Raw genomic sequence first — 23,169 nt, 5'->3', positions numbered from 1 at the left:
AAATGTCATCATTCACCCCACAGACACATATAATCAAGGTCTATATGAACAAACATATTATGGCTGAATATAGCTTGCTGTGATTTGTTTTTAAAGCACTTTCACAAATATGGCCTCATTTAATACAAATTTTAAAAATTAAATACTCTTTGAGATTTTTAATCCCCTCTTCTCTGATGGAAAATACATACACACAGAGAAGCTTACAAAGCTTAAATGATACCCAGATAGCAAGGAGCTTGGACCTAGGTATTCTGAATTTGAATACAGGGTTCATATCAGTTCTCCAGGGGATTATGGCAAAATCAAATCAGTCTAGCCATGTAAACTCCACAGACTAAAGAATTCTTTAATATTCTGCTATTAAAAATACTATCTGAGACACCTGGGTGGCTCAGCTGGTTAATCATCCCCTTTTGGCTCAGGTCATGAACTCATGGTTGGTGGGATTGGAGTCCCGTGTCCCTATGCTGACAGCTCAGAGCCTAGAGCCTGGTGTCTCCCTCTCTCTCTCTGCCTCTCCCCTGCTTGTGTTCTCTTTCTCTTTCAAAAATAAATAAGCATTAAAAAAAAATTTTTTTAAATACTACCCACGTTCATCCACACTACCGGCCACCACCATCCTCCCCACTTCCCCACGAACTCTACCAATACACACATATTTCTATTTCTGGGTTGGAATTAAGAAGCAGAAACTCCAGGGGCACCTGGGTGGCTCAGTCGGTGAAGCACCCGACTTCGGCTCAGGTCATGATCTCACAGTTTGTGAATTCAAGGCCTGTGCATCGGGCTCTGAGCTGACTGCTCAGAGTCTGGAGCCTGCTTTGGATTCCGTGTCTCCCTCTCTCTCTCTCTGTCCCTCCCCAACCTATGCTCTCTTTCTTTCTCTCTCAAAAGTAAATAAATAAACATTAAGAAGCAGAAACTCCAACCCAAGATATCCTGAGCATTATTTGGGTCTCTTTCATTTGTGTATGTTGTGCCTTTTGTAGTAATAATTTTTTTTTTAATTTTTTTAAATGTTTTATTTTTGAGAGAGAGACAGAGACAGAGCTCAAGCGGAAGAGGGACAGAGAGAGAGAATCTGTCTCTGGACACAGAATCCAAAGCAGCTACAGGCTCGCAGCTGTCAGTACAGAGCCCGACACGTGGCTCGATCTCACGATCCAAGAGATCATGACCTGAGCCAAAGTCGAATGCTTAACCGACTGAGCCACCCAGGCGCCCCATAATTTTTCTTTTAAAAGCAACCAAGCCTCTTATATTTAAGCACATAAAATTAGTTATGAGCATATAATACAATCTGACAATTCTAGTCTATTTAGGAATGTAGACTATACACTTCTATTTTTACATAATTAACCCTTCACATTTGGGGTTTATGTGGAATAAGCCTGGTGGTGAGGTGCAGAAAGTCAGTTTGCTTTCCTTGTTTGGCACTTTGGAATTATGACTTTAAAACCAGGACATCAGAGATCACTTCATTCCAAACCCTCAAATTACAGACGAAGGTATAAGAACCAGGTGAGTGAGATTAAGTGACTTGCCCAAAGTCACAGAGCTAACTAATGCTGTGTATGGACTATAAATCCGTTGATTCCTATACTAGTAATCTTTACCTGACTTTACATATACCGATGACTTTCGATTTTCCATGTGACCCTTTGTGGATTTATCTATGAAAACTTCCTTTCTTCCTGCCACCCAGCTAAATCTCTCACTTCTACAGATGTATACCAAAGAAAAAGATATATAATTAGGAAATTTAATCACTTAAGCAAGCCATATTAATGGCAATCATCTACATTAGACAATCAGGAAGGCATGCTAAAATCAAATCATCGTTTTTGTTTTGTTCATCACCACTAGAGATATAAACTGGATTTGAAAATATTCTTCTATCACTACATCCCTGAGGCCTGAAATTCTGTAGGAACAAGGTAGGATAAAATTAAGTGTTGACAAAGAGATAGATTTTCTTTTTCTTTTCTATGGACAGTTTGAAGCTATAACATAGTACTCTTATGCTGTTATGAAATCACAGCAATAACTAATTTTGAACAGAATAAAACATAAAATAAAAACCAAGAGAGAAATAAAGCATCAACTTTTAACACATTACTTCTCCTTGTCAGAAAAAGTAAAATGCCTGCAAGCATCCGAGCAATCACTTTCCTCACATTCACTTTGATTCATGTTGACCTGTAGGAAAGCTACATTTCTTCCTCCTCTTTGGAAGGGCCACCATCAGCACAACAGCACCAGGTCAGTGCAATTCTCCCGTAATGAAAACCTTAACCTCCTGACTCAATCACTCAATAAGCACTTAGCAAGGACCCATTCTGTGCCAGGCAGTCTGCTAAGTGAAGGGGATGCATAAACCAATAAGCCAACAGCCTAGACATTCATCTGATGGGCTGGTTCCAGAGAAAACCCCAAGATAGGTATCAGCTAACTTCCTTTATTCAAAGATTTACTGAGTTCTAGGCACCAGAAACAGAAAAAGATGTAAACTTGTAAAGTAAGGGTCTTTCAAATTTACTAAACAACTTGCTCTTCTGAATTAAAATCACATGTTCTTCTCCAAGAAAGACAATCATCAGACGTTGACTGTAAAGGCTTTTGATGGTAACAACTAGCCAGATAATTTGGTCAAAGGTACTGTTTCCTTAATCTTACCACTTTGGGAGGCCATACTGTCCTGGGCAGAGACATTTTATCAGTATAGGATCCATAACGGAATGTGGTTGATCTTACCAACAGACTAGGATGAATTGTTTCCTACGTAGATAGATACTTCAGTAGAATGTACGAGAAGCCTCTGAAGTCAAACATATGACAAATCCTATTTACCTTTCTTGCCACAATAGAGTATGTCTAAGTAGTATAGGCAACCCTTCATGATGACATAGCCCCATGCTAAGTTTTCAGAGTAACAGGTCTCTGCTTTTCCTTCTCTCTTCCACAAAAAGTACAAATAGTATGAATCAGTACATAAGTCATTTAGCAAATATCCCATGGTCCTGAGTTTTTCTCCTCAAAATTAATCCAGGAAATCAACCCTTGTTAAAATGAGTCCTATCCCATTAATATTTTTAGCATTATTATTGGTAGTGGTGGTGGTGATAGCAACTGCTAGCTTTGCAGTTCACAAAATACTTTCAAATGTATTACTTCATTCACTGAAAAAAATAGGGAGAATAAAAGGAAACATCATAGGCAACTATCTCAAACAGGAAAAATCGAACCCAGTTTAACTGGAATTGAAAAGCAAGCAGTTTCAACTCTATCACAGGATCAAGAAGCTATTTCTATCAAGAAAGCATAGGATTGACTCTAGCAAAGCAAAATCACAAATTTCCCCTTAAATTATGCCCTTAAATGCTAGGCCTGATTGATTCAATTTGTACATGCTAAGACCGCAGTTTCAGCAAGAATCTGATATAAATCTACAATACCCCAATCCCTTTCCCAATGTTTTACTCACAGTTAAAGGATCAATAAATATTTTTCTAAAGAAGGAATAGTTACTGATGAGAAAGCTGCTGCAGAAAGACAAACTGACAACACTCACCATTCAAGTACCTTTAAAGATTTAACAAATATTTACTGTGCACCAATCAAGGACCAAGCACTAGGTTAGTCACATCCACATAAATCATCTCACTGACCTTATGTGTCCTGCACAGATATTCGTAAATCCCAACTCATCATTGACTTGGGTCCCCAAAACCACTTCTAACACTAGCCCCCTTCACCCTATCTAATTAATCCCTAGAACTCAACTGGAACACCGCTTCTCACTCTCACAGACCTAATCATTTTTTAATGCTTCTGACCTACTAGGTAATGCTTACCACAAAACCTGTGTGCCTGTTTTTAAGCTCCTAACTCCAGAACAAAAACCATCTAGCCTAGATATGGCACCTGGTGATAATGGTCATGATCTAAAACAAGTATTCTCTTGGATCACACTAGCTAAAGAATAAACCTAGAATGCTAACAAAACTGAATTTCACCTGGGCAGAAGACACTGGATTTTAATAGTCTTCCCAACCTCGAGACTACTTTCTAGTCCTCCAAATATAGAAAGCCTTCTCTATTTGAATGAACTGCCAAAGTTTGACCCAAGAGTCCCTACTCACATACTCAACAGAGAGAACTGGGGGAAAAAGAAAAAAAAATATTCCAACTGGTATGACCACATTACAACATTAACAACATATTACTCACCATCATGTTACAAGAAAGCACTTGCAAGTGGGCAAGGAACATTCAGGAAGCCAAAGAAACAAACAAAACTCTCCCAGTCCTCAAAAACACAAACACATCCAAATTCCAAAGCAGGTGGCACTGTTCAGTTTATACCCAGGTATGAGTGGGTGGAGAGGGAGTAGGAAGGGGGGAGGGGAAGAGAGGAAAAGCATCATTGGGCAGGTGTGCTTGTTGGCACTAAGATAGATTTCTTTCTTGGATTCGTGGAGAATCTTTTTAAACAAAGAAATACTAGAAGTCCCACCTATCTTTATAACTTAAGTAATCACAGAGAACATGCAATATATGTAAATGGTAGCATGTTATAGTGGTTACATACATTCCCTTTGGAATCCACCAGATCTATACGTAAAGCTTAGCTCTGTCACTTTTGTGCTATGTCACCTTGGGCAAGTTATTTAACTTCTCTGTGCCTTAGCAGGGACCTCATCTGATAGTCACTGTGCTATCCTCAGCACCTTAAACAGTACCTGAATATCTTGGCTGAATTAATAAATATTTTATTAACACCATAATAAATATATAAACAAAATAAGTATTTTAGATGAATTAATCTGTAAATAGGTATAAAATATCTATCTTACGGAACTGTTATGAGTATTAAGTGAGGTGATATATAAAGTACTTAGCATAACTCACAGTAGGGTCTCACTATTAAATAGTAAAATTTTCTTCCCTTCACTTCCCTGCCAGGTCAGAAGTTATAACAGATGAGCCATGGCAAAGACTAAATAAAATAGGTAAGAATCGGGGTGCCTGGGTGGCTCAGTTGGTTGAGCGTCCGACTCAATTTCAGCTCAGGTCATGATCTTTCAGTTTGTGAGTTAGGGTCGCATCCGGCTTCACACTGGCCATGCAGAGCCTACTTGGGATTCTCTCTCTCCCCCTCTCACTGCCCCTCCACCCCCCAAATAAATAAATATGTGGGGTAAGAACTGTAGAAGCCAAGCACTGGAAAATGTTTATTACTAGGGCCCTAGTCATAAGATCCAGGAATATTTCATCTTGGCAGATGAAATTAAATAATAGACCCTTGTGGGACGCCTGGGTGGCTCAGTCGTTTAAGCGTCTGCCTTCAGTTCAGGTCATGATCTCATGGTTCGTGAGTTCGAGCCCCACATCGGGCTCTCTGCTGTGTGCACAGAGCCTGCTTCAGATCTTTTGTTACCATTTCTCTCTGCCTCTACCCCGCTTGTGCACTCACTCCCCTCTCTCCCCCCTCTCTTTCTCTCTCAAAAATAAGTAAATAAAAACTTTAAAAAAATAATAGTAATAAACAAATAAATAATAGACCTTTGTAGTAGGTACATAATAAATGTTAGCTGATCCAGAAAATGCTATTGTGAGTCTTCAGGTATCGGTTACCAGGCAGATAAAAGCCTGGCAGAACAGGAAAAGGGAAGGGAAAGGAAAGGAAAGGAAGCAAGACTGAGTCACATCTTAAATATACCAGACTATGTATTTAAAAACCAAATATAAAGGATTTTTTAGAAGGCTATTCAGTTCTCTAAAACTTCCTATTAGCGAAAACACTCTATTGATTCAAAGTATTTCCTGACCTTTTTAGGTAATAAGACCTGTGTAAGTAAATTGTTCTTAATTGCTGACAGGGGTAAATAAGCTTAAAAGATTTGGGTCCAAAACTCTCCTCCTCCCTTTACTCCAAAAAGACTGATGGGGCCTTTGAGGCTACCTCACCTACAGCCTATAACCAGAGCATCCTATCTACACGCAAAGGAAAAGACATTTCATCTTCAAAATGGGAGGTCAGAGAGTACAACACAATTAAATCCAAAATTGGAAGGAATCTTTTTCCTTGACTACGAAGAATTGAATGTCAGAAGATGGCTCTAAGGAATGCGGGTCACTGTTGCATTATGAGCCCAACAGTGTACACATTTAGTGTCTGAAGAGAAGGAAAACCTATGCAGAACTGAAAAGGCTTGTGGTTAAACCTCATCATAATGTGGTCTTTGACTTCCCATTTCACTTCCCAGGCATCTCCTCATTTTTAACCACTTGACCCACCTCTTCTTAAGCAATAGGATATAGTAGAAAGAGCACTGAACAACAGTGAAAAGAATGGGCTCTGAGCCAAGTTCTACTAACTTAGGAAGTCTGCAAACTTAAACCGGTCACTTAAACTACATATTCAGTACTGAGAATACTGGGCCAGACTCAGTCCTCTCCAAAGGCTTCCACCAAGGTATCCCTTTGCAGAGTAGATGTATCAAAAACCAACCAAACCCAGCTCCTCTACTGCTATAACCCAGACTGAGAACATATGCACTATCATCTCCCCTTACTATAAAAGCAGTTACCAAAGTCTATTTTTTTTCTTCAAAATCACTCGAATCTCTTCCCTCTCTCCATTACCATCACCCCTGTAGAGACTCCTTTTCCCCAGGACTATTATAACAGTCTCTACCTGGCCTCTCTTCTTCCATTTTACACTGCATAACTGAAATCTATTTTCCTAAAATATTCATTTACACGTACAATTCTGTGCTTGGGGATTTTTCACTGTAAGTACAAACCAAATTTCCCTGCCTGAGATTTAAGGCCCTCTCCAATTTACCTAACTCTCCAACTTTATTTATCTCGTTCATCTACTTGCTCTGTCCTCAAGACAAGGTGGGCTCAGTTCACTGTTCCATGCCTTAAATGCCTTCTAAATACACATTGCTCTAATGCCTTCCCCTCTAAATTACCGTTTTCTCTCTTCTCTAAGGTCTAGGTTACCCTAAGTGTAAAATTTCCCCTTATCTACTCACTCTAAACTTCTATATAATTCCAGGGAGTACCTGGCCAGCTCTGTCGGTAGACCATGTGACTCTTGATCTGGGGGTTGTGCGTTCAAGCCCCAGGCTGGGCAAAGAGCTTACTTTAAAAAAAACAAAACAAACAAACAAACAAAAAAAAACTTCTATATTATTCTGTATAACAGTACTCCTCACTTGACACTTAGCACCCATGACTTTGTGTTACTATTTATCTTTCTATGCAGATATTCAGTCTTCACAACAATTATTTTTCTTGATTGACTTGAACTCTTTCTATACCGAGGCCTAACTTCTCATTGGGCAAATACTCAATAAAATGTTTGTTGTTAATGGTAACTACTACCTTGGACAAGTCAAAGTTTCTGGACCTCATTTCCCTACCTAGAAAATGATGACAATATGTAAATTTCCTTTAGGTTCTAAAATGCTGTATGATGGTATACATACTACTTTGCAGTTGTTATTTGTTTTTCACATTTTTTCTATATACGTATTTATGTATATATAACTATTTCCCATTTAACACAGAACATGAATTCCCAAGGGGCTGATTCTCCTACTATCTGTTTATTTACTGGGGTAACACGTCCTTGGCATCTCCTTAGAGCATGTTGTCCAAATTCCAGTACACAGCAGGTATTCAGTAGAAAGGAATTCAGTCTCAACCTGGCAGCTAACATCAAGAGAAATTTGTGTAGACAATTTTTTTCATCTTAATTTCCATAATGAACTGGCATATTACAAAAAACTTCAAAGATGATGTGAGAGAGAAGGAATTTAATGTTAAAATGAGAGGTCACCTTGTGCCAAACAGCTAGGAATTTATTTTAGGCAACCAAAGAAACTAGGATGCAGCAAATATTAAGTCTAACTTTCGAATTCTATTTTCAGGATTCTGAGGAGTATGGGAAGTCTGTATCCCCAGTCACTAAACACGACCAAGTATTCTTCATGTCAGATAATTGTGTTCTTAGTAATGTCCGGAAAACTTCAGAAAATGAATGAGTACTCTAACACTCAGCCAGGTGAGCTCTTAATTCAAAGAAGATGTAAGCAAATACAAAGGAATTCATAAGAGCAGGTAAGTTTTGAAAATAGATGAGAACTCGCTGTCCAAAATATTTTTGTTAGCAGCACGATAGAACGAAAGACCATTGTCTTCCTCAATTCTTCACATGAGACTATCTTCACGTAAAGACCAAGACTTACTCATACTAAAGGCTCAGAGGGATTTTCTTTTCCTTCAATGTCATTTATTAATGATTCAAAGGACAGTAGTAGACCAACTCATTTAAAATGACCCTGACTTCTCAAAGAACCATTTTTGAACACAAAACCAATACTTTCAAAGCTGAATTCTATATATGATGTTTTCAAAGTAGGTATGTGGCCTGGAGGCAATTGGGATATAGTCAAGGTACAAGGTTTATAAAGACTTGTAACAGGGTTTTGAAGGATAAGAGGAAACAGACCCTCTTTAACCTATCCTTATTTTTCCATTCCTGTTCCTCAATCCTATTCCATACTGCTAACTCCCCCTATCTTTGTGTCTTTGCTCTCCATCCCACTTCCTGAGCTCCGCCCCACCACTCCCTCCCCCCCCCCACCCCCCCACCCCTGCCCCCCTTAACCTAAGAACTGTTTGGAGTTTACAAAGTAAGAGTCTGGTGCTAGGAGCCAGGGCTCATACCCTCTTCCCTGCTAAGTCTCCAAATACAATCAAGGGCCACAGGTATTTTTCTCTTCCATGGTTTTCTCCACCACCAGCTCTCCCTTATCAAGACTAGAGAGAAGACATGGAGGTGGCAGGAAGGGCGGGGCGGGGAGGGGGTGTCAGTTATTCAAAGAAACTATGCTCATTAAAGCCAACTCAATCAATTCTGCCTATTGAGAGCAAAAGTTTTTTTATCTCGGACTTACTTTTCACAGTGTACTCTGGCCTACAACCCTCACACATTTACCCACAACCTTCCCAAGTATACTAAATGTGTTCTGAAAAATATACTAAATGTGTTCTGAAAAACATGTTATTAAAAAGTTGAGCTTAAGGGACACCTGGGTGGCTCAGTCAGTTAAGCATCCGATTGGACTGCTGCTCAGGTCATGAGCTCGAGGTTCGTGGTATCAAGCCCTGTCAGGCTCAGTGCAGAGCCTGCCTGGGATTCTTTCTCTCTGTCCCTTTCCCCCAACTCTCAAAATAAATAAATAAACTTAAAAAAATAAATGTTAAAAAATTTGAGCTTAACATAACTACAAAAGAAAAACTGGACTTGGGATTATCCACTTCAAAAAGGTCCACAAAGTTCTGCAGACCAGGAGAAAATCAAGACTGGATATATAAGGTCTGACCATACACAACTGCCAATATTTGACTGCTTTTACCTAAAAACTGCAATTTCATACAGTTCCACTTAATATTTAATTTCTACTCGGCGGGGGAAGGAAGAACTTCTATGAGGCCAAAACGATGTTATATTGGGAATATACCTTCTAGAATTAAAAGCTTCAAAATATTCTGCTGAGATTCAATCTGGTTTCAATAAAAAAAGGGAAGTGTTGAAAGCATATATACGAATGGGTATATCAGACTTTCTTCTTTAGATGCCAAAGAATTCCTGGTTCTCAGCAGTGTTTATTAAGTGAACAGAGAGGCTGCTTTTTCTCAACAGCCAGTGTCCCATCTCCAGTGAGGGTGTCAAGACCTTGATGACAACAGCAGAATTTGATAGCTAGTGAAATGAGGCTGGCCACAGGAGCACAGTGCCTCACAGATGCCATCAGGATCAATTCCCAGGAGTTTCCTCATTGGATGATATCACCGATCAATTCCCATTTCATTTCTCAAGGAATGTTTGCTCTCATCTCCTGCAGGAAGTTAGTCTTGACTACTCTCACCCAATTATGTGCATTTTATGTAATTTTCAGTGCTGAATCTTTCTTTTATAAGCTCGATTTTTCATGGGGGCCCACTCTCACGCTCCTAATTAAACTAACAATTCACCTACGCGAAGGATTGTCTTTTTTATTCATTAATCATTTAGTCACTAACAGTTACTAAATGCCTACCATGTATGAGTTACTGTGGCAAGCCCCAGGAAAAATACAAAGATAAAAGACACTTCTCTGCTGTCAAGGAGCTCACAGTGTAGTAGAAGTGGCATGCCAAGGGCACAAATAAGCAAAAATACAAAAATATACAACTACTACCAGACAAGTATGGATAAAATGACAGGAGAATTCAGAAGTGGGGACTCTCCTGTTGGAGAAAAAAAATCAGGAAAGTTTTCATGGAAGACATGCTTTAAACTGGGACTTTAATGGGTAGGATATTTGTTCACAGGACAAGTAAAAAAGGCAATGGAGGAAAGAGGCTTAAAGATTAGGTGAGTAAATGGATTAGATCTACGTGTAGACGGATGAAAAACAATGTTGAGAGAAAAAGTTGCAAAGGGATACATACAGTTCAATTCTATTTATGCAAGATTTCAAAACAAAGCTATATGTTGTTTATGTATATATAATACATTAAAAATATAAAGTATAAAACATGAAATTGAATGATACATAGCAAATCAGGCCAGTAAGCATTTCCCAAGAAAGAAAAAAGGGGAAAGGATGCAGAGGAGGCCTTAGGTACATCTAACATTATATCTTAAAAAGAGTAAGAGATCCAAGACAAATATGACAAAATGTTAATATCCATTAAATTTCGGTTATGGGCTCAAAAATGTGTTAGTTTTTTTCCCCTGGACTTTTCTAAATATTCAAAATATCTCATTACTCAAAATTTTTAAATTAAGAAAGGGCCAGGTGACTGGAAGAATACTGGAGTCATTAACCCAAACGTAACAGTCAGGAGCAAGATGGTTTCCCTAAACTTTCAGGGAACACTCAATCAGTTCAGCTCTAAACTGAACGGGATGCTTAATATCCGGCAGTGTGCACAAAAGGCACTCAGACCAGGGCGGGGCGAAGGCTGACAGATAAGGACAAGAAGGAAGTTTTTATGGCCATCCTAAATCAGACATCTGAGGGAAGTGACAACCACGCTCCCACACAACATAAATGCCGCTCCCACACAACATAAATGCCGGTGTTACCAAGTCATCTCCCCAAAACAAAGCCAAGGAAACTTCCAGTTACATAGGAATTCAGATGAAGACTCACTGTGAGTAGTTACTCTGTGCCTTCTCTCCCTCCCCCTCCCCCAAACACTCACAAACAAAAACAGAATGTACCCTTGCCCACTTGAGAAAGAATTAAGAATTGGCAGCTCTGCCAAAGTGGACAGTTTCCAAACCCAGACCCGTCTCCAGAGAAGATGGAGACAGAGCCCACAGAAAAGAGTAAAGAAATCACAACTCAGTTAAGTTTTGAGGAAGACTTATCAATGGAACGTATCCATCCTTTCACATCCCCTTGTGTCCCAAGTTCCCCCAAGGGAATCTAAGGACCTCCAAGATATCCTTCTAGCCTGTTCTTCTCCAGCAAAACGACTACAATACAAAAAAAACCCAAACTCTCACTTAGCACTTTAAACCCAAACAATTTCCTTTCACAAAAACCCAATGAAGGGGCACCTGGCTGGCTCAGGTGGTAGACCGTGCAACTCTTGATCTGGGGGCTGTGACTTCAATCCCCACACTCGGCCTAGAGCCTACTTTAATATATATACATATATATATATATATATATATATATATATGTATATATATATATATCCAAAGAAATTAAAAACACAGGAAAGGAAGATTTAGAATACAAGTATAATGTCAAATCTTATGTTTTTTAAATAAAGATAAACATAGTTTTTGGAGGTAACCAATTTATTAGAGCCCATTTCTTCTACCAAAGTTTCATTGGCACAATTTAAAATTAAGTTGAAAAGAAAACAACTTGAAGGGAACTTTAGCAGGAGAGAAAATTACATCTGCACACTCAATAAAACAAATACCTTGACATTCTTCTACATCTGAATCATTACAGATGAATAATCCTAACATCCAATTCATTCCACTCCAGGGCACCCAACTGCCCCAGGTCAAAAGTCCCTATTCTCCCAGGTACTCTCCGGGCAGACCTTCCTCAGTCAGACCTGGGAAAATACCACTGTTCACTTTGGACTGAGAAAAACAACAATGGACTTGAATGTCTTCTAGCACAATGCAGTGTGGCAGGACATAACAAACACTGGAATGGGACGTGAGGGAATTAGAGAGGTGAAATGACATTTATTAACCACCAACCACATTACGGCCACTGAAGACTGAATTCCAGAACAAACTATCACAAAACTACTTCTGTGATCCTGAGTAAATCTCAAGTATTCCCTTTGAAAATGAATGAGAAACAGTTCCTGTAGTTCTCAGATTCTAGGAGTCTACAAACAGGATCATTCGGTAACAAACGTGTTACTGTTAAGCATAAAGAAGGTATTTAAAAAGGCTTTTGCTTTGTTCCTCTCCAATGCACCCCCTACACCACTGACAAAATAATCTTTCTAGAACATGAAACTTTATCACCCGATGCTTAAAAACCCTGAAATGCTCATCATTTACTGCAGCACAAGCTAAAGCTGTCCCAAGTTACCTGAAGAAGTCTGGCTGTTTCGTTCCTTCAAGCTTTTGTTCATGCTGTTTGCTCGGCCTGGAGTGTACCTCTCCCCGTCTTCCATAGGGTACACCCTTAACTCATCTTTCAAGACTCAGCTCAAATGTCATCTCCTCTGGGAAGCACTTTCCAACCTCTGCATGCCCAAGGCAGAACAGACCTTTAGGCCCTTAGAATCCCCCCTACATACTTCTATTGCAGCAACTACCACACTTCATTACATCTATATATTTATGCATCTGTCTCCTCCCCCTGGACCCATAAACTCCTTGTAGGTAGAGACCTTGTCTGACTCATCTGTTTCCTCGGTGCCTAAGACAGTGCTTACAAGGTAGGAGGCGTTCAAAGGATGCTTGTTGGAGTCGGGGAAGGAAGAACAAGGAAGAAGTCCATTAAAATGGCCTAAAGCCGGGGCGCCTGGGTGGCGCAGTCGGTTAAGCGTCCGACTTCAGCTCAGGTCACGATCTCGCGGTCCGTGAGTTCGAGCCCCGCGTCAGGCTCTGGGCTGATGGCTCGGAGCCTGGAGCCTGTTTCCAATTCTGTGTCTCCCTCTCTCTCTGCCCCTCCCCCGTTCATGCTCTGTCTCTCTCTGTCCCAAAAATAAAAATAAAACGTTGAAAAAAAAAATTTAAAAAAAAAAAAAATGGCCTAAAGCCTACAGAATAGTGTATTAGTGTATCGTTACCACTATCTCTGGCCTTTTGCTCTTTTCCTAAACCCTCGTCGTCAGAGAGCTTATTCATTCTCTTGGCTACAGCCACTACATCCATGCTGATGCACCACAAAACCACACTTGCAACTGTACTAACCTCGTCCTCCACTCTCCACCAGCTTCACCAGCTTCAGGCTCATCTCTAGGAACTAGAAGAGCTTTCACTTGGACGTTCCATTACCACTTTATATCCAATACCTCTTATGCTGAACTCATCAAATTCGCTCCAAAAATGAGGAAACCTTCCTACCTTCCTTATCTCGATGTCTCAGAACCCAGGCTAAAAAATGTCATGGTCATACTTGATGGATCACTCTCCATCTGCCACATCCAGTCCTCACGGATTTCAATTTTTCCTTCACAATCTCTTTTTCCCCCTTTTCTCTCCTGATCGCACCCTCTACAACTCTAACTCAGGTCTCATCACCTCACACACCCCGGGTGCCAATCTCCCTTCCATCCCAGCCAATCTGGTTCCTACTATCATATTAGTATCCTCCTCAAAAATTCATAGTGCTTCACTATTTTCTATCCTTTAAAATCTCAACTGATAAGCCTGCCTTATAAGACCCCTATAAAACACAGCTCCAAACCAACCTAAGCACCTCATGTCACTACTGTTCACTGATACTCAGGACAGTCTCATCACTGCCCCAAGAACACCTAAGCCTGGTCCAGGCTTTTGCTTGATCCCTCTCAGCTCCAAATGAAATGGTTTTGTTGTTGTTATTTGCTTCACCTTCACCCCTTGTAACTGACACAATTTTCTTTAAGATCTGGAATAAGTTACAATTTCTCTGTGATATTAATAACTACCTGAGCGCTCTTCCCCAAGTACATTCTATGGTATGAGGTCTGTACTATGCAATCAATAATATAATTTCAGATTTTCTGGGGTGCCTGGGTGGCTCAGTCAGTTAAGTGTCCGACTTTGGCTCAGATCATGATCTCACGGTTCATGGGTTCGAGCCCCATGTCAGGCCCTGTGCTGACAGCTCGGAGCCTGGAGCCTGCTTCATATTCTGTGTCACCCTCTCTCTCTGCCCCTCCCCTGCTTGCTCGCTCTCTCTCTCTCTCTCTGTCTCTCAGAAATAAATAAAAACACTAAAAAAATCTTTAAAAATAATAACTTCACATTTTCTTTGTTTCATCTGTCTGGCATAATAGAGGCTCAACAGGTATTCACTCCTCCTTATACCCCTTACTCCCTACTGGATTGCAAACTCTCCAAAGGCACAAAATCTTCATTTTTCCTAATCCTCTGCAGTAACCAGCATAAAACTAAACTCAAAGCAGGTCACTAAAAATAACAGCTTAATAATTTTCCCTATCCAAAATTATTTCTTAGAGGAAATAAAAAGATGAGACATAATCCTAAAAAACACAACTGAAAATAATCCTGAACTAAACTGTATAAATTAAGATTCCTGACTTCCACCTCTGATTTCCACTCATAAATACTACAACTCCTGACTCAAGAAGTAAATAATAATCCTGTGCTCATGACATCATAAGCACATAGTTTGGTAATGACTATGAGAAGGTAGGGGGAAGGCAGGGGTGGGGGAAGGCAGTGGTGAAGGCAAGCAAGTCAACTGAAAGAGCATGTTGCAAGAACAGCCGTGTGATTTTTTTGTTTATTACATGTGGACACTGCTCCCCATATCTTTTTTTTTTTTAATTGGCCAGATTTTCAAACAAGTTTACTTCAGGAGGAAAAACCTGACAGATTATTAGCAGAGCTGATATCTGGAAAAGCTTCTACAAAGCCCAAGTCCTTCGAAAAAGCTACCTTCATTCATCTTCAACAAGGCAACACAACACAATAGGATTCCTCCAGATATACCGTGAGTGAGGACTCATTCTGGCTACAACATAGGCATCATCTATAAATCACTCTCAGGCATAAGGTAGACTAGCTTAGGTGGCCATACTGGACTTGCACAGATTTTGAAAAGAAATTCATCTTCATTAACATACTCAGTACAGTCCAGTCTTAACTATCCATTTTAAAGGATTTCTGAGGATGGGGCGCCTGGGTGGCGCAGTCGGTTAAGCGTCCGACTTCAGCCAGGTCACGATCTCGCGGTCCGTGAGTTCGAGCCCCGCGTGGGGCTCTGGGCTGATGGCTCAGAGCCTGGAGCCTGTTTCCGATTCTGTGTCTCCCTCTCTCTCTGCCCCTCGCCCGTTCATGCTCTGTCTCTCTCTGTCCCAAAAATAAATAAACGTTGGAAAAAAAAAATAAAAAACTAAAGGATTTCTGAGGAAAATCTTTAAACCAAGGTGGACTCTTCTTTGCCATCAATATACCCGCCTCACCATCAGGTAACATAGGCTTAGGAATGCAATTCATTATCAGCATTAGTATGATCCTCAATAACATTGAAATAAATCTGGTTTATGGGGTGCCTGGGTGACTTAGTCCGGTAAGCATCCAACTCTTGATTTCGGCTCAGGTCATGATCTCATGGTTCCTGGGATCAAGTCCCACATTGGGCTCCATGCTAACAGCACAGAGCCTGCTTAGGATTCTCTCTCTCCCTCTCTCTCTGCCCCTCTCCAATTCTCACTCTCTCTCTCTCTCTCAAAATAAATAAATTTTAAAAATAAATAAATAAAACACATCTGGCTTAAAAAATAATGCATTTTCAAACCAAGAAATTTCCATATTAAGTTCTGAATTACATATACTAGTGTGCCCTACAATAGCAGAGATAACTGAAAGTTAAATGCACCTAAAACATGACACTGTCCTTACCATAAGCTCTTTAGGAGAATCCAGCCATAACCCACAAGCCAGTACAATAAGAGACAGGCACAAGCAGAGCTCAGCATGGTGAGTAAGGTGTGTGGACACAAAAACTTCTACAAGGAATCCTGTCTCCTGGATGGTCCCTTTACACCAAGATGGTCCAGGAGAGAAACTGAAGTTACAATGTACCGGTGGCCGCCTGACTCCTTGTCCCTGAGTTCCTGGACTAGAAGGCTCAATACTTCTCACTAAATCCATCCTTTGTTCAAGGACCTACAATGACTCTATTGACACTTCCATCAACACCCAACAGAGTCTGGCCTCTGAGTCCCCTCCACCCTCTTGCCTGCTCTACCCATGACTTGACCACCCACATTCTCTCCAGCCCCTCTCATTTATTCCCCCAACAAACACAGCTTAGTCATTCACATCATCACTGCACACTGTACCTTCTATACTTTCTGCCTGGAAGATCTTTTATTTTCTTTTACTCCTAACACAGAATAGCTATTTCATTTACTTGAATGCTCACATATATCTCATAGATAAGGACGGACAACTGTCCAAGATCACACAGTCAAGATTTGAACCAAGTTTGATCTAACTCCATTGGCCATTCCTCTTTATAACTCTAATCCATAGCCTCCAAGTCCATTTCACATTTTGCTGTTTCAGGGAGTGCCTGGGTGGGTCAGTCGGTTAAGCGTCTGACGTTGGCTCAGGTCATGATCTCCTGGTTCATGGGTTCAAGCCCCGCATCAGGCTCTGTGCTGACAGCTCAGAGCCTGGAGCTTGTTTTGGTTTCTGTGTCCTCTTCTCTCTCTGCCCCTCCCCTGCTCACACACACTCTCTCTCTCTCTCTCTCTCTCTCTGTCTCTCTGTCTCTCTCTCTCTCTCTCTCTGTTTTGGTTTCTGTGTCCTCTTCTCTCTCTGCCCCTCCCCTGCTCACACACTGTCTCTCTCTCTCTCTTTCAGAAATAAACATTAAAGAAAAAAATTTGTTTTAATTTTGCTGATTCAGAAATCTTTCCTAATTGATCTCACGGAATCTTACCTTGTCACTTCAACTTTTCTAGCCTCTACATACTCCATTTGTAGCACATTAAACTTGCTTTCATTTACATGTTGTGTTCTAAATGTTAAAGCTTACAACAGTATGCCGTCCCTTTTTATATACCCGTTGTGATGGGTATATAGAGTCATGTCCCAAGGGCAAGGACACCCATCTTTATATCTTTTCTATATTCCCAAAGTCCATCACTGGAGTTTGGAGACAGCTCTCTCCACAAGAGTGCTCAATCATTATTCAGCAAGTATTTCTTACTTAAATTTAAAAAAAAACAAAAACAAAAACAAAAAACTTTCTTCTATCATATTAAAAAATCTACTGAATTCAGGCATTCATAAAACTGCCCTGCATGTTTGTTCCAGTTACACAGAATTTAATTCTCTGAATTTATTGGGGGCTGATGAGAAGATTTCACAGCTCCTAAGTTCCCACAGGGAAGACATTGCTGAAGGCACACCTCAAAAGCACTGTCTCAGGATTTTCCCTCGATGGGATTGGGGTAAGAAGAGGAGGTGCTCCTTACAAGAAGCCTTACAAGAATCTTCCAGAATCCATAGCATGTTTAAGCCATGCTTGAGAAGCTCTAAAACTTTCACAAGTGGCACTTAGTATCCCCATAACAATCTGAAAATTTATTTTTAATACTGTTATTCCATCATAATTCACTCAGTTACATATATTGAATCAAAAACCCAAACGATGCCTTCTGCAAAATGGGAATAGTGGTAGACTACTAGGCTGCCCTTTGCTTATTCCTAGGTTTATTCAACTGCTTCAATCCGCAGCCCCATCCCATCCCACCAGCCACAGAATAATAAATGTAGAAGTTGATATAAATAGATATAAACATACTTTCTGCCTGGAAGTTCTTTTCTCTTTGTATACTTCTAATAAAGAATAACTATTTCATTTGCCTGAATGCTCATACATACTTTATAAATAAGAATGTAGAAGTAAATTGTCCAAGGTCACATAGTAAAAACCATAATCAAGATTTGAACCAAGTTCTATCGAACTCCACAGGTCAAGCTTCTTTAGGACTCTAATCCATAGTCTCCAATTCCATTTCAAATTTTGCTGATTCAGAAATCTTCCCTAATTTATCTCATTGACATAAATAGAATTTCCCAGACAATACTAATACTGGCATCAACCGACTCACAAATTAAAACAATGATTAATAGTCAAAGAGGGTGTGTGTGGTTTTTAAAAATGTGATGTTACCCTCCAAATTAAATCTTTTTTCAATAGGGGTCCCAAAAGACGGAGATTAAGGATCTAAATCTTCAGGAATATTTCCAAGTTGTTGGTGACATAACTCTATCAAGTCCAACTAACAATTACCATTCATTACTGTTCAGCCTGCCTTATACAAGTCAACAGACAGCCCTTTCTTTGGCAAAGGTTTACTTTTTTTTCCACAAGGGAGTCTTTGGCATTAAATGAAAGGGATAAGTCAAGTGAGGCAACAACAACAAAAAATTAGTAATGGTTTGGAAATTATCGTCTTTCCATCTTTCCTTCCTGCTTGAATGCTTAATGCCCAAAGTGGATATCTGTTCAATTCTAAATTATTCATGTTAATGGATAATTATCGGCAGAAAGGTGCTGATAATCCAGAATGGAATAAAATCGAAAAGTAATCTATTTCAGTTTCGGAAGATCTTTTCAGCATATTTACTTTCTCAATTATTCCTAGCATGAGCTAATATTTGTATTCATCTGTGATCACTAAGTACATAGTAACTGGCCACTTACTCAGGGAGGTACTCTGAGACACGCCGGGTAGCTAGTGGAAATTAGAACAAGACTGGTATTCAGACGCCAGATGAGCAACATCAATTTCATTTATTTTACAGTTCTGTTCAGCCTTCAAAATATCAATAGACTAGCAGAGCAGGTTGGATACTAAACTTTAAAAGAACTGTTCAGAAAAACAATGAGGACAAAGAGTATAATATATTCGTTTGTAAATTACGCACAGCAAACGTTTAATTACAAGTGTGAGTCTCCCAAGTCACCCAGCAGAAGTCCCTGCTGTCTTCTCACCCCACCAGGAATGCAATCTCATTCACTAGGAAGGAAATTTTCTAAATATTTAAAATGTAGGATTTGCTATCCTTTTTGGACTAGCCTTATCACTCCCTCTTCTTGTCCTTTCCCACCTTAGAAATAGATTCTGAAACACAAAAGGATCCAGCCTCCTCCAAGACCTCTTAAATAAATATACTAAGTATGACAAGCCAAAGACTGAAAAATGATCAGCATCTGATTTTTCTAAAAAGCATATTGTATACACAGTTATCAAACTATAACAAAAATAAAAGTCAAAGTCCTGCTAATTCTCGCCTTTGCATTTATGAATAGGAAACCCCCCGAAGAGTGTGGAGAGACTCTCAATTTCACCAGTTCACTTCTTTCAACTTAATTTCTGTATCTGTATTGTGCCCAGAGGAACCACCTAGGTTAGACAGACTACCTAGACAGAGAGGGAGGGAGGCAGGGAGGGAAAGAGACTCGGAAAGACTCGGAGACACTCAGAGCTCTGGTCCTTGTGAGCCGACAAGCTAAAAATACGCCGGCCCAGTAAACAAATCCCATTCCATCCCGACCGGAGCCACACCGTTAACCTAGTAATTATGAGAAGAGGAGTGAGATCACGCAGCCCACGGCTTACTCATCATCAGCTTCTAAAGTTTCCATCGGCTCGGAGCAACTTTTCTTTTTTCTAAAGTTCATAAGCCTGCCCTAGAATCAATCAATCGATCCTTCTCTCCCTCCCCCTCTCCCTCGCTCTCACACTCGCACACTTTTCGCTCCCTTCCTCCATTACTGGACGCACCTCAGTTGGCTCTCTACAGGAAAGAACAAGCTTGTTTTCTTTTCGTTGTACTTTTATACTGAGACTTTTACAATGAACTTTATCCTCCTCTGCGGGTAGGATGGGGGTAGCCTGCACTCCAACCACCTTAACACTCCACCATCCCTTCCCGAAAGTCTCGCTGACAAGGGAGGACCGTCCACACTGCCCAGCACAGCTTAGGAAGGGAGGCCGGGAACGGGGCCGGGGGGCTAGGAACGCGGGACGCAGGTGAAAAGGAGGAGTAACTGGGGAAAAGGTTGGGGCCAAGCAAGGAACAGTCAGGGCGAGGAGAGGGTGACCGGAGGCGGTGGCTCCGGGTGAAATATCATCGGAAAGGAGAAGGGGGACAGTGGAGATCGGAGGGTCAGAGTTTGGGAGTCCTGAAGAGGCGGGAAGGGCGGGAGCAGACGGGGGAAGGTGACAGGGCAGGGGGCTCCGTTACCCTCGCGGCTCCCGGGGCAAGGCCCTAGGCCGGGGCGGAGCGCGGGGCCCGGCCGCCTCTCCTCATTCCTCGGCTGTGACCCCGGGGTCCGGCTGGCCCCTCCCCCGACGACGATGGAGGCGGAGGCGGCGGCGGAGACTGCGACCGCGGCTGTTGCTCCGCACAGGATCAGGAGCCGGAGCCAGACGGCACTGATCTGGACTGGCCTCCCCCAGTGGCTTTTTGCCTCCTCCACACCCCGTCGCCACTACGGCTCCGGCAGCTGGTTCGGGATCGGTGGCTTTCGGCCGTCCGGCCGGAAACTAGCGCCAGTTTCCGGCCGGAGCGTGTTGGTGGTGACACCCAAGCCGCCCCCAGGCCTCCTCCCGCCCCGCCCCGCCCCGCCCCGTAGCAGCCCCGCCTTTAGTGCCGCTCCCCTGGCTGTGGCCAGTTTGGCGCCTGCCCCGCGCGTGACCCCATGTTTTCCAGGACCGCGTTCCTAAGGCCTCGGGTCTGGAGAGTTCTTGAACCGGAGCTGCAGGAGTGCAGGGTGGGCTCTTGAGACTTTGAGGTAGAGTCAGTTGGCTCCAGCCCTTTGGGGAAAAAGCAGAAAGCGGCGAATAGTTCTGGAAAGGTGAGAGGGGTGATAATACTTTGGAACGAGAACAGTGAAGTTCTAGTTACTCGGCGCAGTCATTCTGGACTGACCAGAGGAAAGTTAACCATACTTCTTCCAGACCAGTCTCCACCCAGTTTTGCAAGTCTCCTTAAATCACTCGTGAAGTGAACATACCCTTCCCTGTGGACATGTCCGCCTCCGACTGTTAGCCCGATGGAAAGAAGTCGAGTATAGCTGTTCTTGATAATGCCCTTTAACAGCATCCCAGCATAATTGTGCAAGATACTGTGTTGATATTGGGGACACAAAAATGTATAAGAAGACATAATTCCAGGGGAGCCTGGGTAGCTCAGTCGATTAGGCATGGCATTCCGACTTGGGCTCTTGTAGTGATCTCACTGTTTGTTAGTTTGAACCCGCCGTGGGGCTCTGTGCTGACAGCTCAGAGCCTGGAGCCCGCTTTGAAACGTGTGTGTAGGGTGTGTGTGTGTGTGTGTGTGTGTGTGTGTGTGTGTGTGTGTGTGTCTCCCTCTCCGCCTTCCCTGCTTGTACTCTCTCTCTCTCAAAAATAAATATTAAAAAAAATTTTAAAGACATAATTCCAGGCACCAAGGATCTTTCTTACACTTTAGTAAAACACATGCAACTATGTTTTATGAAACAGAACTCACATGTGTGCTCTGTGAGTTACAATAGGTTATGGCTATAAGAGCATAAGCTTTGTTCTTCAAAATATAGAAGCAGACCTTCCATATTTGTTGAATGTATAACTAAATATTAGGAGAGCAGAGCCATTGAATCAATACCTCTTTATGACAAACACAAAATGAGGCCAGCCCCAGCTGTAATCTGACCAAAGAAATCCTGAATTTTAATTCAGATTCCTAACATTGTGGCACCTGATCTGCATATTCAAAATGTTTATTGTCTAAATTGCGCCCATTAGGCCTATTTAAAAACAAACACTGTATTATACTCGACTTTCCCCCTCAGTACTTCCTGAAGTCCTCAGTTTCTAAATGGGAGGGGTGGAGCATAGACCTGTTGGAATTATCCAGCTCCGGACTAGAAAATGGACATCTGAAACAGGAAACTGCCCAGACAGGCAGCTCTATCTCCTGAGGACACCCAGGGTTTAGAGTTGATTCAGGGCTGGGCCTAAGGCCATACCAAGGCCAAGCAGGTCAGAGTGCCTTGCAGGAGGCACACCCAGGACCAACAGTACAAGTTGGCAAGCAGAGCCATTTGGCCTGGGCTTCAAGCGTTCGGGGACTACGAATTTTGGCTACTGTTCAGTGGCAAATTTGAGGAGGAGGGTAGAATGAGACTTGGTCATCTAAGTTGATTCTAACTGAACTCCACTGATCACGGCCACCCCTTGCTGGCTAAATCTGAGGTAGGAGAACAGAGTCACAAAGGAGCAGCCTCAAAAAGGTAAAGCGGTTTTGTTTCACCAAAGTCCTCCCAGGGCGAGGTTATGCTCATCTGTTAACTATTTCTTTCCAGTCTTAATTCCACTACCACTGCGTTATTAGAACCAGGTACGGAGTTCAAAGGCACTCTCCACCCTCATTACAAGGCAGGCCTTTACTTGGCAGTGACCACAGAAAGTTTCCAAATTTGAAAGCTGGGCCAAACTCAATTAAGTAACCACACTTTTTACAGGCTTGCCTGGAAATTTAGGGGCCAGGAAGTGATGGGGTTGCAGTTGCTCTGTGCCTGTTTCTTGCTCTGACCGTCCATCACTCATTGTTGTTTGTGCGATTGCTCAATGGGCTGCTTGTTTTGGGTCAGCCCAGGCTGTGTGGGTAGCGGTGTGGTCAGCCAGGATGGGAGCCAAGCCACCTGGGTTCTGGTCCCAGCTCAGCCAGCCCCTAAGCCATTAAGTGACTCTCTTCCTATTCCCACGTGTCAGGTCCTCACCTCTTCTGTAGTGATATGCAGCCATTTGGGCCGTCAGTAAGCTGAATATTCGGAAGCAACTGTCTGATGTCACTGTCAGCTGCCAGAACACAGCAGATTATTTTTTGCTGCCAGGTAAAAGAATAGGAAAAAGATGAAGGTA

The 23,169-nt window shown here is 41.7% G+C and overlaps 1 protein-coding gene across 2 annotated transcripts in view; it reads right to left on the bottom strand.

Annotated features, from left to right (window-relative positions):
- The window catches only part of OTUD7B (OTU deubiquitinase 7B), a 52,111-nt gene extending 31,294 nt beyond the window's left edge, over window positions 1–20,817 (bottom strand). Inside the window, exon 1 of one of the 2 annotated variants that reach the window (XM_047847810.1) lies at window positions 20,507–20,817. The gene's annotated coding sequence lies outside the window, so the exon portion shown is untranslated. The other variant, XM_047847811.1, reaches the window with a different exon arrangement.
- Between the last annotated feature and the right edge of the window lie 2,352 nt (window positions 20,818–23,169).

This window comes from Prionailurus viverrinus, unplaced genomic scaffold (assembly GCF_022837055.1).
Source record: "Prionailurus viverrinus isolate Anna unplaced genomic scaffold, UM_Priviv_1.0 scaffold_50, whole genome shotgun sequence".
Taxonomy (NCBI): Eukaryota; Metazoa; Chordata; class Mammalia; order Carnivora; family Felidae; genus Prionailurus; species Prionailurus viverrinus.
Note: the sequence above shows the minus strand (reverse complement) of the source record. Positions and strands in the feature narration are given on the sequence as shown.